The sequence below is a fragment of the Hyla sarda genome, unplaced genomic scaffold (assembly GCF_029499605.1).
Source record: "Hyla sarda isolate aHylSar1 unplaced genomic scaffold, aHylSar1.hap1 scaffold_289, whole genome shotgun sequence".
Taxonomy (NCBI): Eukaryota; Metazoa; Chordata; class Amphibia; order Anura; family Hylidae; genus Hyla; species Hyla sarda.
Genome location: NW_026609597.1, coordinates 240,715 through 254,006, shown reverse-complemented (window position 1 = coordinate 254,006; position 13,292 = coordinate 240,715). Strand labels below are relative to the sequence as shown.

The 13,292-nt window shown below is 46.5% G+C and overlaps 6 non-coding genes across 6 annotated transcripts; all 6 read left to right on the top strand.

Moving 5' to 3' along the window:
• The first annotated feature begins 865 nt into the window (after positions 1 to 865).
• On the top strand, positions 866 to 1,057 carry LOC130326907 (U2 spliceosomal RNA). Its single transcript, XR_008871438.1, has one exon. It is a non-coding gene; the product is annotated as a U2 spliceosomal RNA (small nuclear RNA).
• Positions 1,058 to 3,143: 2,086 nt separating this feature from the next.
• LOC130326913 (U2 spliceosomal RNA) lies at positions 3,144 to 3,335 on the top strand. The gene has a single exon (XR_008871443.1). It is a non-coding gene; the product is annotated as a U2 spliceosomal RNA (small nuclear RNA).
• A 2,097-nt stretch (positions 3,336 to 5,432) lies between these two features.
• LOC130326857 (U2 spliceosomal RNA) lies at positions 5,433 to 5,623 on the top strand. The gene has a single exon (XR_008871392.1). It is a non-coding gene; the product is annotated as a U2 spliceosomal RNA (small nuclear RNA).
• A 2,080-nt stretch (positions 5,624 to 7,703) lies between these two features.
• LOC130326855 (U2 spliceosomal RNA) lies at positions 7,704 to 7,894 on the top strand. The gene has a single exon (XR_008871391.1). It is a non-coding gene; the product is annotated as a U2 spliceosomal RNA (small nuclear RNA).
• Positions 7,895 to 9,980: 2,086 nt separating this feature from the next.
• LOC130326854 (U2 spliceosomal RNA) lies at positions 9,981 to 10,171 on the top strand. Its single transcript, XR_008871390.1, has one exon. It is a non-coding gene; the product is annotated as a U2 spliceosomal RNA (small nuclear RNA).
• Positions 10,172 to 12,256: 2,085 nt separating this feature from the next.
• On the top strand, positions 12,257 to 12,447 carry LOC130326853 (U2 spliceosomal RNA). Its single transcript, XR_008871389.1, has one exon. It is a non-coding gene; the product is annotated as a U2 spliceosomal RNA (small nuclear RNA).
• Positions 12,448 to 13,292: the final 845 nt, after the last annotated feature.

The window sequence follows — 13,292 nt, the reverse complement described above, 5'->3', positions numbered from 1 at the left end:
CACACACATATATATAAACATATTCTCCGTTGAGATATTGCAGCCGCTGCTGTGTACAGGCCCAGGAGCCTTAGCACTGTGCTGTGATGTCACTCAATACCACTGACATCACTAGGTGTAAACAACATCTCTCCTTTGCTGTGTATGTGACTATGGAGCTGTTTGGTGATGTCGTCTATTATGGCCTTCATAGAAGCAACAGGAGATTGTTGCATCCATCTAGAACCCTCAGAACTACAGTGCTATGATGTCACTCACTTCCACAGGCCTTGCAGAGTGTAAACAACAACAACCCAGCTTTGTTGTGTATGTAACCATAGGGATTTGTGATGTCACCTAGAACCTTCACAGCAGCGACAGCTTTATGAGGAGCATCAGCACTGCTCTGCCTGAGCAGAACCATCACCGCCATAGGTTGTCAAATAACCCGGGTTTAACCCACACAGGTAAGTCCAATGGGGTGCAGGCATGTCCTCTATGCTTACAGCTTCCCGTGGGTGTTGGTTTGATACCGTTTGGGGACAGCCAAGGAGGCATCTGCAGGCAACAAAGGTAGGTGTGTGCTTGTGTGTGTGTTTCCTATGCAGATCCTAAGCCCAGTGTCACATGCAAGTAGGAGGAGTAAGAAGGGTTCCTGGCAAATCCGGGTTATGGATTGCATTTAAAAAGGCCCCGTGGGAGTGCAATGGGCCCCTGTCTTGCTGCTTAGCAATAATGGTATGGGTTTAGGTTCTGCTGTGTGTACTGGTGGTTGACTGCCCCCCAGCCCAGAGTGTGCATGGAAAATTGTCTGGCAGCCTCCCTGACAGCAAGCAGTGATAGTGCCCATGAAGGGCACCTTGTTGGGCCCGCCCCTTTCACGGTTATCGCTTCTCGGCCTTTTGGCTAAGATCAAGTGTAGTATCTGTTCTTATCAGTTTAATATCTGATACGTCCCCTATCTGGGGGACCATATATTAAATGGATTTTTGAGAACGGGGGCCGATTTCGAAGCTTGCTTCCGTCGCCCTATGCATTGACCCGATATGGCAGTATCTTCGGGTACAGTGCACCACCCCCTTACAGGGTTAAAAAGAAAGATTCCTACTTTCATTGCTACCTGCTTGCTGGCTAGCCAGCTAGCCAGCCCTGTGGGCCTTGCTGCTGCTGCTGCAGCCAAAAAACAAAAGGTGGTGCTGCTGCTGCTTCTGCTGCTTCTGCTTCTGCTTGTGTCTGGCCGCTGTTGGAGCGTCCAGGCACAGGACTTCTGCTGCTGCTGACTAAATGGCCTCCTTAATTGGATCATTTGAGTAGCCAGCACACCTGTGCAGGTAGGGCATGACATGATAGGCAGCTGCCTTGATAGCGGGTGGGTGCTGAATGTTCCTAATTGACAAAATAAGATTAATGCTTATGAAGAAATATAAAATCTCATCCCTTCCCCAATATCGCGCCACACCCCTACCCCTTAATTCCCTGGTTGAACTTGATGGACATATGTCTTTTTTCGACCGTACTAACTATGTAACTATGTAACATAACATGGGGGGGGGGGGGGGTCTCCTGGCTGTTCACACAGGTGTGTCATTGCTGTACATTGACCATGCATTGCTTCTGTGGTATTGCAAAGGCAAAGACAAATGCTTCCAGCCATCCATTGCACTAATGGATTGGTCATCAGCTGGCTGTCTATGTCCCGCATCAATATAGACCAAAGTACAGAGGGTTAGGCTATGCTATTGTGCACCTACCTGATGCATCAGAAGGTGCGAGGCCCTTGCTAAATTCTGTGCACAGACTTTGAGATCTATACTTTAGACTGTATCTAAACCTGCTCCAACATGGACTGACATTCTGGCCTACTTTCAGCCGATGCGACTTGTCTGTCGCTGAACAGTCGCTTTTTATGTATTCAGCACCTATGTATAATGTTGTAAAAATGCTCTAGAAGCTAAAGTCGCAGAAATGTCACACATATTTGGCCTGCAACTTTCTGTGCGACAAATTCAGACAGGAAAAATCAGTATAAATCCTTAGAAAATTATCCCCCAGTGTCTCCATCTGCTGGCGGTATTGAATAAGCATTGCTGCACTGATGGGGTATGCATTAGACGAAAAAAAAGAAGAAAAAGAAGAATAATACGCCCAGAAAAGAGGCGAAAAGGAGAAAAACGTAAAAAAACGTGAAAAAAAAGTAAGAGGAAGAGAAGGGAAAAAAAGGTGGAAATGGGTTTAAAAGTGATTTCGGCGGAGAAATATATATATATATATATATATATATATATATATACGCGCACACACACACATATATATAAACGTATTCTCCGTTGAGATATTGCAGCCGCTGCTGTCTCCAGGCCCAGGAGCCTTAGCACTGTGCTGTGATGTCACTCAATACCACTGACATCACTAGGTGTAAAACAACATCTCTCCTTTGCTGTGTATGTGACTATGGAGCTGTTTGGTGATGTCGTCTATTATGGCCTTCATAGAAGCAACAGGAGATTGTTGCATCCATCTAGAACCCTCAGAACTACAGTGCTATGATGTCACTCACTTCCACAGGCCTTGCAGAGTGTAAACAACAACAACCCAGCTTTGTTGTGTATGTAACCATAGGGATTTGTGATGTCACCTAGAACCTTCACAGCAGCGACAGCTTTATGAGGAGCATCAGCACTGCTCTGCCTGAGCAGAACCATCACCGCCATAGGTTGTCAAATAACCCGGGTTTAACCCACACAGGTAAGTCCAATGGGGTGCAGGCATGTCCTCTATGCTTACAGCTTCCCGTGGGTGTTGGTTTGATACCGTTTGGGGACAGCCAAGGAGGCATCTGCAGGCAACAAAGGTAGGTGTGTGCTTGTGTGTGTGTTTCCTATGCAGATCCTAAGCCCAGTGTCACATGCAAGTAGGAGGAGTAAGAAGGGTTCCTGGCAAATCCGGGTTATGGATTGCATTTAAAAAGGCCCCGTGGGAGTGCAATGGGCCCCTGTCTTGCTGCTTAGCAATAATGGTATGGGTTTAGGTTCTGCTGTGTGTACTGGTGGTTGACTGCCCCCCAGCCCAGAGTGTGCATGGAAAATTGTCTGGCAGCCTCCCTGACAGCAAGCAGTGATAGTGCCCATGAAGGGCACCTTGTTGGGCCCGCCCCTTTCACGGTTATCGCTTCTCGGCCTTTTGGGCTAAGATCAAGTGTAGTATCTGTTCTTATCAGTTTAATATCTGATACGTCCCCTATCTGGGGACCATATATTAAATGGATTTTTGAGAACGGGGGCCGATTTCGAAGCTTGCTTCCGTCGCCCTATGCATTGACCCGATATGGCAGTATCTTCGGGTACAGTGCACCACCCCCTTACAGGGTTAAAAAGAAAGATTCCTACTTTCATTGCTACCTGCTTGCTGGCTAGCCAGCTAGCCAGCCCTGTGGGCCTTGCTGCTGCTGCTGCAGCCAAAAAACAAAAGGTGGTGCTGCTGCTGCTTCTGCTGCTTCTGCTTCTGCTTGTGTCTGGCCGCTGTTGGAGCGTCCAGGCACAGGACTTCTGCTGCTGCTGACTAAATGGCCTCCTTAATTGGATCATTTGAGTAGCCAGCACACCTGTGCAGGTAGGGCATGAAATGATAGGCAGCTGCCTTGATAGCGGGTGGGTGCTGAATGTTCCTAATTGACAAAATAAGATTAATGCTTATGAAGAAATATAAAATCTCATCCCTTCCCCCAATATCGCGCCACACCCCTACCCCTTAATTCCCTGGTTGAACTTGATGGACATATGTCTTTTTTCGACCGTACTAACTATGTAACTATGTAACATAACATGGGGGGGGGGGGGGGTCTCCTGGCTGTTCACACAGGTGTGTCATTGCTGTACATTGACCATGCATTGCTTCTGTGGTATTGCAAAGGCAAAGACAAATGCTTCCAGCCATCCATTGCACTAATGGATTGGTCATCAGCTGGCTGTCTATGTCCCGCATCAATATAGACCAAAGTACAGAGGGTTAGGCTATGCTATTGTGCACCTACCTGATGCATCAGAAGGTGCGAGGCCCTTGCTAAATTCTGTGCACAGACTTTGAGATCTATACTTTAGACTGTATCTAAACCTGCTCCAACATGGGACTGACATTCTGGCCTACTTTCAGCCGATGCGACTTGTCTGTCGCTGAACAGTCGCTTTTTATGTATTCAGCACCTATGTATAATGTTGTAAAAATGCTCTAGAAGCTAAAGTCGCAGAAATGTCACACATATTTGGCCTGCAACTTTCTGTGCGACAAATTCAGACAGGAAAAATCAGTATAAATCCTTAGAAAATTATCCCCCAGTGTCTCCATCTGCTGGCGGTATTGAATAAGCATTGCTGCACTGATGGGGTATGCATTAGACGAAAAAAAAGAAGAAAAAGAAGAATAATACGCCCAGAAAAGAGGCGAAAAGGAGAAAAACGTAAAAAAACGTGAAAAAAAAGTAAGAGGAAGAGAAGGGAAAAAAAGGTGGAAATGGGTTTAAAAGTGATTTCGGCGGAGAAATATATATATATATATATATATATATATATATATATATATATATACGCGCACACACACACATATATATAAACGTATTCTCCGTTGAGATATTGCAGCCGCTGCTGTGTCCAGGCCCAGGAGCCTTAGCACTGTGCTGTGATGTCACTCAATACCACTGACATCACTAGGTGTAAACAACATCTCTCCTTTGCTGTGTATGTGACTATGGAGCTGTTTGGTGATGTCGTCTATTATGGCCTTCATAGAAGCAACAGGAGATTGTTGCATCCATCTAGAACCCTCAGAACTACAGTGCTATGATGTCACTCACTTCCACAGGCCTTGCAGAGTGTAAACAACAACAACCCAGCTTTGTTGTGTATGTAACCATAGGGATTTGTGATGTCACCTAGAACCTTCACAGCAGCGACAGCTTTATGAGGAGCATCAGCACTGCTCTGCCTGAGCAGAACCATCACCGCCATAGGTTGTCAAATAACCCGGGTTTAACCCACACAGGTAAGTCCAATGGGGTGCAGGCATGTCCTCTATGCTTACAGCTTCCCGTGGGTGTTGGTTTGATACCGTTTGGGGACAGCCAAGGAGGCATCTGCAGGCAACAAAGGTAGGTGTGTGCTTGTGTGTGTGTTTCCTATGCAGATCCTAAGCCCAGTGTCACATGCAAGTAGGAGGAGTAAGAAGGGTTCCTGGCAAATCCGGGTTATGGATTGCATTTAAAAAGGCCCCGTGGGAGTGCAATGGGCCCCTGTCTTGCTGCTTAGCAATAATGGTATGGGTTTAGGTTCTGCTGTGTGTACTGGTGGTTGACTGCCCCCCAGCCCAGAGTGTGCATGGAAAATTGTCTGGCAGCCTCCCTGACAGCAAGCAGTGATAGTGCCCATGAAGGGCACCTTGTTGGGCCCGCCCCTTTCACGGTTATCGCTTCTCGGCCTTTTGGCTAAGATCAAGTGTAGTATCTGTTCTTATCAGTTTAATATCTGATACGTCCCCTATCTGGGGACCATATATTAAATGGATTTTTGAGAACGGGGGCCGATTTCGAAGCTTGCTTCCGTCGCCCTATGCATTGACCCGATATGGCAGTATCTTCGGGTACAGTGCACCACCCCCTTACAGGGTTAAAAAGAAAGATTCCTACTTTCATTGCTACCTGCTTGCTGGCTAGCCAGCTAGCCAGCCCTGTGGGCCTTGCTGCTGCTGCAGCCAAAAAACAAAAGGTGGTGCTGCTGCTGCTTCTGCTGCTTCTGCTTCTGCTTGTGTCTGGCCGCTGTTGGAGCGTCCAAGGACTTCTGCTGCTGCTGACTAAATGGCCTCCTTAATTGGATCATTTGAGTAGCCAGCACACCTGTGCAGGTAGGGCATGACATGATAGGCAGCTGCCTTGATAGCGGGTGGGTGCTGAATGTTCCTAATTGACAAAATAAGATTAATGCTTATGAAGAAATATAAAATCTCATCCCTTCCCCAATATCGCGCCACACCCCTACCCCTTAATTCCCTGGTTGAACTTGATGGACATATGTCTTTTTTCGACCGTACTAACTATGTAACTATGTAACATAACATGGGGGGGGGGGGGGGGGTCTCCTGGCTGTTCACACAGGTGTGTCATTGCTGTACATTGACCATGCATTGCTTCTGTGGTATTGCAAAGGCAAAGACAAATGCTTCCAGCCATCCATTGCACTAATGGATTGGTCATCAGCTGGCTGTCTATGTCCCGCATCAATATAGACCAAAGTACAGAGGGTTAGGCTATGCTATTGTGCACCTACCTGATGCATCAGAAGGTGCGAGGCCCTTGCTAAATTCTGTGCACAGACTTTGAGATCTATACTTTAGACTGTATCTAAACCTGCTCCAACATGGACTGACATTCTGGCCTACTTTCAGCCGATGCGACTTGTCTGTCGCTGAACAGTCGCTTTTTATGTATTCAGCACCTATGTATAATGTTGTAAAAATGCTCTAGAAGCTAAAGTCGCAGAAATGTCACACATATTTGGCCTGCAACTTTCTGTGCGACAAATTCAGACAGGAAAAATCAGTATAAATCCTTAGAAAATTATCCCCCAGTGTCTCCATCTGCTGGCGGTATTGAATAAGCATTGCTGCACTGATGGGGTATGCATTAGACGAAAAAAAAGAAGAAAAAGAAGAATAATACGCCCAGAAAAGAGGCGAAAAGGAGAAAAACGTGAAAAAAAAAGTAAGAGGAAGAGAAGGGAAAAAAAGGTGGAAATGGGTTCAAAAGTGATTTCGGCGGAGAAATATATATATATATATATATATATATATATATATATATATATATACGCGCACACACACACATATATATAAACGTATTCTCCGTTGAGATATTGCAGCCGCTGCTGTGTCCAGGCCCAGGAGCCTTAGCACTGTGCTGTGATGTCACTCAATACCACTGACATCACTAGGTGTAAACAACATCTCTCCTTTGCTGTGTATGTGACTATGGAGCTGTTTGGTGATGTCGTCTATTATGGCCTTCATAGAAGCAACAGGAGATTGTTGCATCCATCTAGAACCCTCAGAACTACAGTGCTATGATGTCACTCACTTCCACAGGCCTTGCAGAGTGTAAACAACAACAACCCAGCTTTGTTGTGTATGTAACCATAGGGATTTGTGATGTCACCTAGAACCTTCACAGCAGCGACAGCTTTATGAGGAGCATCAGCACTGCTCTGCCTGAGCAGAACCATCACCGCCATAGGTTGTCAAATAACCCGGGTTTAACCCACACAGGTAAGTCCAATGGGGTGCAGGCATGTCCTCTATGCTTACAGCTTCCCGTGGGTGTTGGTTTGATACCGTTTGGGGACAGCCAAGGAGGCATCTGCAGGCAACAAAGGTAGGTGTGTGCTTGTGTGTGTGTTTCCTATGCAGATCCTAAGCCCAGTGTCACATGCAAGTAGGAGGAGTAAGAAGGGTTCCTGGCAAATCCGGGTTATGGATTGCATTTAAAAAGGCCCCGTGGGAGTGCAATGGGCCCCTGTCTTGCTGCTTAGCAATAATGGTATGGGTTTAGGTTCTGCTGTGTGTACTGGTGGTTGACTGCCCCCCAGCCCAGAGTGTGCATGGAAAATTGTCTGGCAGCCTCCCTGACAGCAAGCAGTGATAGTGCCCATGAAGGGCACCTTGTTGGGCCCGCCCCTTTCACGGTTATCGCTTCTCGGCCTTTTGGCTAAGATCAAGTGTAGTATCTGTTCTTATCAGTTTAATATCTGATACGTCCCCTATCTGGGGACCATATATTAAATGGATTTTTGAGAACGGGGGCCGATTTCGAAGCTTGCTTCCGTCGCCCTATGCATTGACCCGATATGGCAGTATCTTCGGGTACAGTGCACCACCCCCTTACAGGGTTAAAAAGAAAGATTCCTACTTTCATTGCTACCTGCTTGCTGGCTAGCCAGCTAGCCAGCCCTGTGGGCCTTGCTGCTGCTGCAGCCAAAAAACAAAAGGTGGTGCTGCTGCTGCTTCTGCTGCTTCTGCTTCTGCTTGTGTCTGGCCGCTGTTGGAGCGTCCAGGCACAGGACTTCTGCTGCTGCTGACTAAATGGCCTCCTTAATTGGATCATTTGAGTAGCCAGCACACCTGTGCAGGTAGGGCATGACATGATAGGCAGCTGCCTTGATAGCGGGTGGGTGCTGAATGTTCCTAATTGACAAAATAAGATTAATGCTTATGAAGAAATATAAAATCTCATCCCTTCCCCAATATCGCGCCACACCCCTACCCCTTAATTCCCTGGTTGAACTTGATGGACATATGTCTTTTTTCGACCGTACTAACTATGTAACTATGTAACATAACATGGGGGGGGGGGGGGGGGGGGGTCTCCTGGCTGTTCACACAGGTGTGTCATTGCTGTACATTGACCATGCATTGCTTCTGTGGTATTGCAAAGGCAAAGACAAATGCTTCCAGCCATCCATTGCACTAATGGATTGGTCATCAGCTGGCTGTCTATGTCCCGCATCAATATAGACCAAAGTACAGAGGGTTAGGCTATGCTATTGTGCACCTACCTGATGCATCAGAAGGTGCGAGGCCCTTGCTAAATTCTGTGCACAGACTTTGAGATCTATACTTTAGACTGTATCTAAACCTGCTCCAACATGGACTGACATTCTGGCCTACTTTCAGCCGATGCGACTTGTCTGTCGCTGAACAGTCGCTTTTTATGTATTCAGCACCTATGTATAATGTTGTAAAAATGCTCTAGAAGCTAAAGTCGCAGAAATGTCACACATATTTGGCCTGCAACTTTCTGTGCGACAAATTCAGACAGGAAAAATCAGTATAAATCCTTAGAAAATTATCCCCCAGTGTCTCCATCTGCTGGCGGTATTGAATAAGCATTGCTGCACTGATGGGGTATGCATTAGACGAAAAAAAAGAAGAAAAAGAAGAATAATACGCCCAGAAAAGAGGCGAAAAGGAGAAAAACGTGAAAAAAAAGTAAGAGGAAGAGAAGGGAAAAAAAGGTGGAAATGGGTTTAAAAGTGATTTCGGCGGAGAAATATATATATATATATATATATATATATATATATATATATATACGCGCACACACACACATATATATAAACGTATTCTCCGTTGAGATATTGCAGCCGCTGCTGTGTCCAGGCCCAGGAGCCTTAGCACTGTGCTGTGATGTCACTCAATACCACTGACATCACTAGGTGTAAACAACATCTCTCCTTTGCTGTGTATGTGACTATGGAGCTGTTTGGTGATGTCGTCTATTATGGCCTTCATAGAAGCAACAGGAGATTGTTGCATCCATCTAGAACCCTCAGAACTACAGTGCTATGATGTCACTCACTTCCACAGGCCTTGCAGAGTGTAAACAACAACAACCCAGCTTTGTTGTGTATGTAACCATAGGGATTTGTGATGTCACCTAGAACCTTCACAGCAGCGACAGCTTTATGAGGAGCATCAGCACTGCTCTGCCTGAGCAGAACCATCACCGCCATAGGTTGTCAAATAACCCGGGTTTAACCCACACAGGTAAGTCCAATGGGGTGCAGGCATGTCCTCTATGCTTACAGCTTCCCGTGGGTGTTGGTTTGATACCGTTTGGGGACAGCCAAGGAGGCATCTGCAGGCAACAAAGGTAGGTGTGTGCTTGTGTGTGTGTTTCCTATGCAGATCCTAAGCCCAGTGTCACATGCAAGTAGGAGGAGTAAGAAGGGTTCCTGGCAAATCCGGGTTATGGATTGCATTTAAAAAGGCCCCGTGGGAGTGCAATGGGCCCCTGTCTTGCTGCTTAGCAATAATGGTATGGGTTTAGGTTCTGCTGTGTGTACTGGTGGTTGACTGCCCCCCAGCCCAGAGTGTGCATGGAAAATTGTCTGGCAGCCTCCCTGACAGCAAGCAGTGATAGTGCCCATGAAGGGCACCTTGTTGGGCCCGCCCCTTTCACGGTTATCGCTTCTCGGCCTTTTGGCTAAGATCAAGTGTAGTATCTGTTCTTATCAGTTTAATATCTGATACGTCCCCTATCTGGGGACCATATATTAAATGGATTTTTGAGAACGGGGGCCGATTTCGAAGCTTGCTTCCGTCGCCCTATGCATTGACCCGATATGGCAGTATCTTCGGGTACAGTGCACCACCCCCTTACAGGGTTAAAAAGAAAGATTCCTACTTTCATTGCTACCTGCTTGCTGGCTAGCCAGCTAGCCAGCCCTGTGGGCCTTGCTGCTGCTGCAGCCAAAAAACAAAAGGTGGTGCTGCTGCTGCTTCTGCTTCTGCTTGTGTCTGGCCGCTGTTGGAGCATCCAGGCACAGGACTTCTGCTGCTGCTGACTAAATGGCCTCCTTAATTGGATCATTTGAGTAGCCAGCACACCTGTGCAGGTAGGGCATGACATGATAGGCAGCTGCCTTGATAGCGGGTGGGTGCTGAATGTTCCTAATTGACAAAATAAGATTAATGCTTATGAAGAAATATAAAATCTCATCCCTTCCCCAATATCGCGCCACACCCCTACCCCTTAATTCCCTGGTTGAACTTGATGGACATATGTCTTTTTTCGACCGTACTAACTATGTAACTATGTAACATAACATGGGGGGGGGGGGGGGGGGTCTCCTGGCTGTTCACACAGGTGTGTCATTGCTGTACATTGACCATGCATTGCTTCTGTGGTATTGCAAAGGCAAAGACAAATGCTTCCAGCCATCCATTGCACTAATGGATTGGTCATCAGCTGGCTGTCTATGTCCCGCATCAATATAGACCAAAGTACAGAGGGTTAGGCTATGCTATTGTGCACCTACCTGATGCATCAGAAGGTGCGAGGCCCTTGCTAAATTCTGTGCACAGACTTTGAGATCTATACTTTAGACTGTATCTAAACCTGCTCCAACATGGACTGACATTCTGGCCTACTTTCAGCCGATGCGACTTGTCTGTCGCTGAACAGTCGCTTTTTATGTATTCAGCACCTATGTATAATGTTGTAAAAATGCTCTAGAAGCTAAAGTCGCAGAAATGTCACACATATTTGGCCTGCAACTTTCTGTGCGACAAATTCAGACAGGAAAAATCAGTATAAATCCTTAGAAAATTATCCCCCAGTGTCTCCATCTGCTGGCGGTATTGAATAAGCATTGCTGCACTGATGGGGTATGCATTAGACGAAAAAAAAAGAAGAAAAAGAAGAATAATACGCCCAGAAAAGAGGCGAAAAGGAGAAAAACGTAAAAAAACGTGAAAAAAAAGTAAGAGGAAGAGAAGGGAAAAAAAGGTGGAAATGGGTTTAAAAGTGATTTCGGCGGAGAAATATATATATATATATATATATATATATATATATATATATACGCGCACACACACACACATATATATAAACGTATTCTCCGTTGAGATATTGCAGCCGCTGCTGTGTCCAGGCCCAGGAGCCTTAGCACTGTGCTGTGATGTCACTCAATACCACTGACATCACTAGGTGTAAACAACATCTCTCCTTTGCTGTGTATGTGACTATGGAGCTGTTTGGTGATGTCGTCTATTACGGCCTTCATAGAAGCAACAGGAGATTGTTGCATCCATCTAGAACCCTCAGAACTACAGTGCTATGATGTCACTCACTTCCACAGGCCTTGCAGAGTGTAAACAACAACAACCCAGCTTTGTTGTGTATGTAACCATAGGGATTTGTGATGTCACCTAGAACCTTCACAGCAGCGACAGCTTTATGAGGAGCATCAGCACTGCTCTGCCTGAGCAGAACCATCACCGCCATAGGTTGTCAAATAACCCGGGTTTAACCCACACAGGTAAGTCCAATGGGGTGCAGGCATGTCCTCTATGCTTACAGCTTCCCGTGGGTGTTGGTTTGATACCGTTTGGGGACAGCCAAGGAGGCATCTGCAGGCAACAAAGGTAGGTGTGTGCTTGTGTGTGTGTTTCCTATGCAGATCCTAAGCCCAGTGTCACATGCAAGTAGGAGGAGTAAGAAGGGTTCCTGGCAAATCCGGGTTATGGATTGCATTTAAAAAGGCCCCGTGGGAGTGCAATGGGCCCCTGTCTTGCTGCTTAGCAATAATGGTATGGGTTTAGGTTCTGCTGTGTGTACTGGTGGTTGACTGCCCCCCAGCCCAGAGTGTGCATGGAAAATTGTCTGGCAGCCTCCCTGACAGCAAGCAGTGATAGTGCCCATGAAGGGCACCTTGTTGGGCCCGCCCCTTTCACGGTTATCGCTTCTCGGCCTTTTGGCTAAGATCAAGTGTAGTATCTGTTCTTATCAGTTTAATATCTGATACGTCCCCTATCTGGGGACCATATATTAAATGGATTTTTGAGAACGGGGGCCGATTTCGAAGCTTGCTTCCGTCGCCCTATGCATTGACCCGATATGGCAGTATCTTCGGGTACAGTGCACCACCCCCTTACAGGGTTAAAAAGAAAGATTCCTACTTTCATTGCTACCTGCTTGCTGGCTAGCCAGCTAGCCAGCCCTGTGGGCCTTGTTGCTGCTGCTGCAGCCAAAAAACAAAAGGTGGTGCTGCTGCTGCTTCTGCTGCTTCTGCTTCTGCTTGTGTCTGGCCGCTGTTGGAGCGTCCAGGCACAGGACTTCTGCTGCTGCTGACTAAATGGCCTCCTTAATTGGATCATTTGAGTAGCCAGCACACCTGTGCAGGTAGGGCATGACATGATAGGCAGCTGCCTTGATAGCGGGTGGGTGCTGAATGTTCCTAATTGACAAAATAAGATTAATGCTTATGAAGAAATATAAAATCTCATCCCTTCCCCAATATCGCGCCACACCCCTACCCCTTAATTCCCTGGTTGAACTTGATGGACATATGTCTTTTTTCGACCGTACTAACTATGTAACTATGTAACATAACATGGGGGGGGGGGGGTCTCCTGGCTGTTCACACAGGTGTGTCATTGCTGTACATTGACCATGCATTGCTTCTGTGGTATTGCAAAGGCAAAGACAAATGCTTCCAGCCATCCATTGCACTAATGGATTGGTCATCAGCTGGCTGTCTATGTCCCGCATCAATATAGACCAAAGTACAGAGGGTTAGGCTATGCTATTGTGCACCTACCTGATGCATCAGAAGGTGCGAGGCCCTTGCTAAATTCTGTGCACAGACTTTGAGATCTATACTTTAGACTGTATCTAAACCTGCTCCAACATGGACTGACATTCTGGCCTACTTTCAGCCGATGCGACTTGTCTGTCGCTGAACAGTCGCTTTTTATGTATTCAGCACCTATGT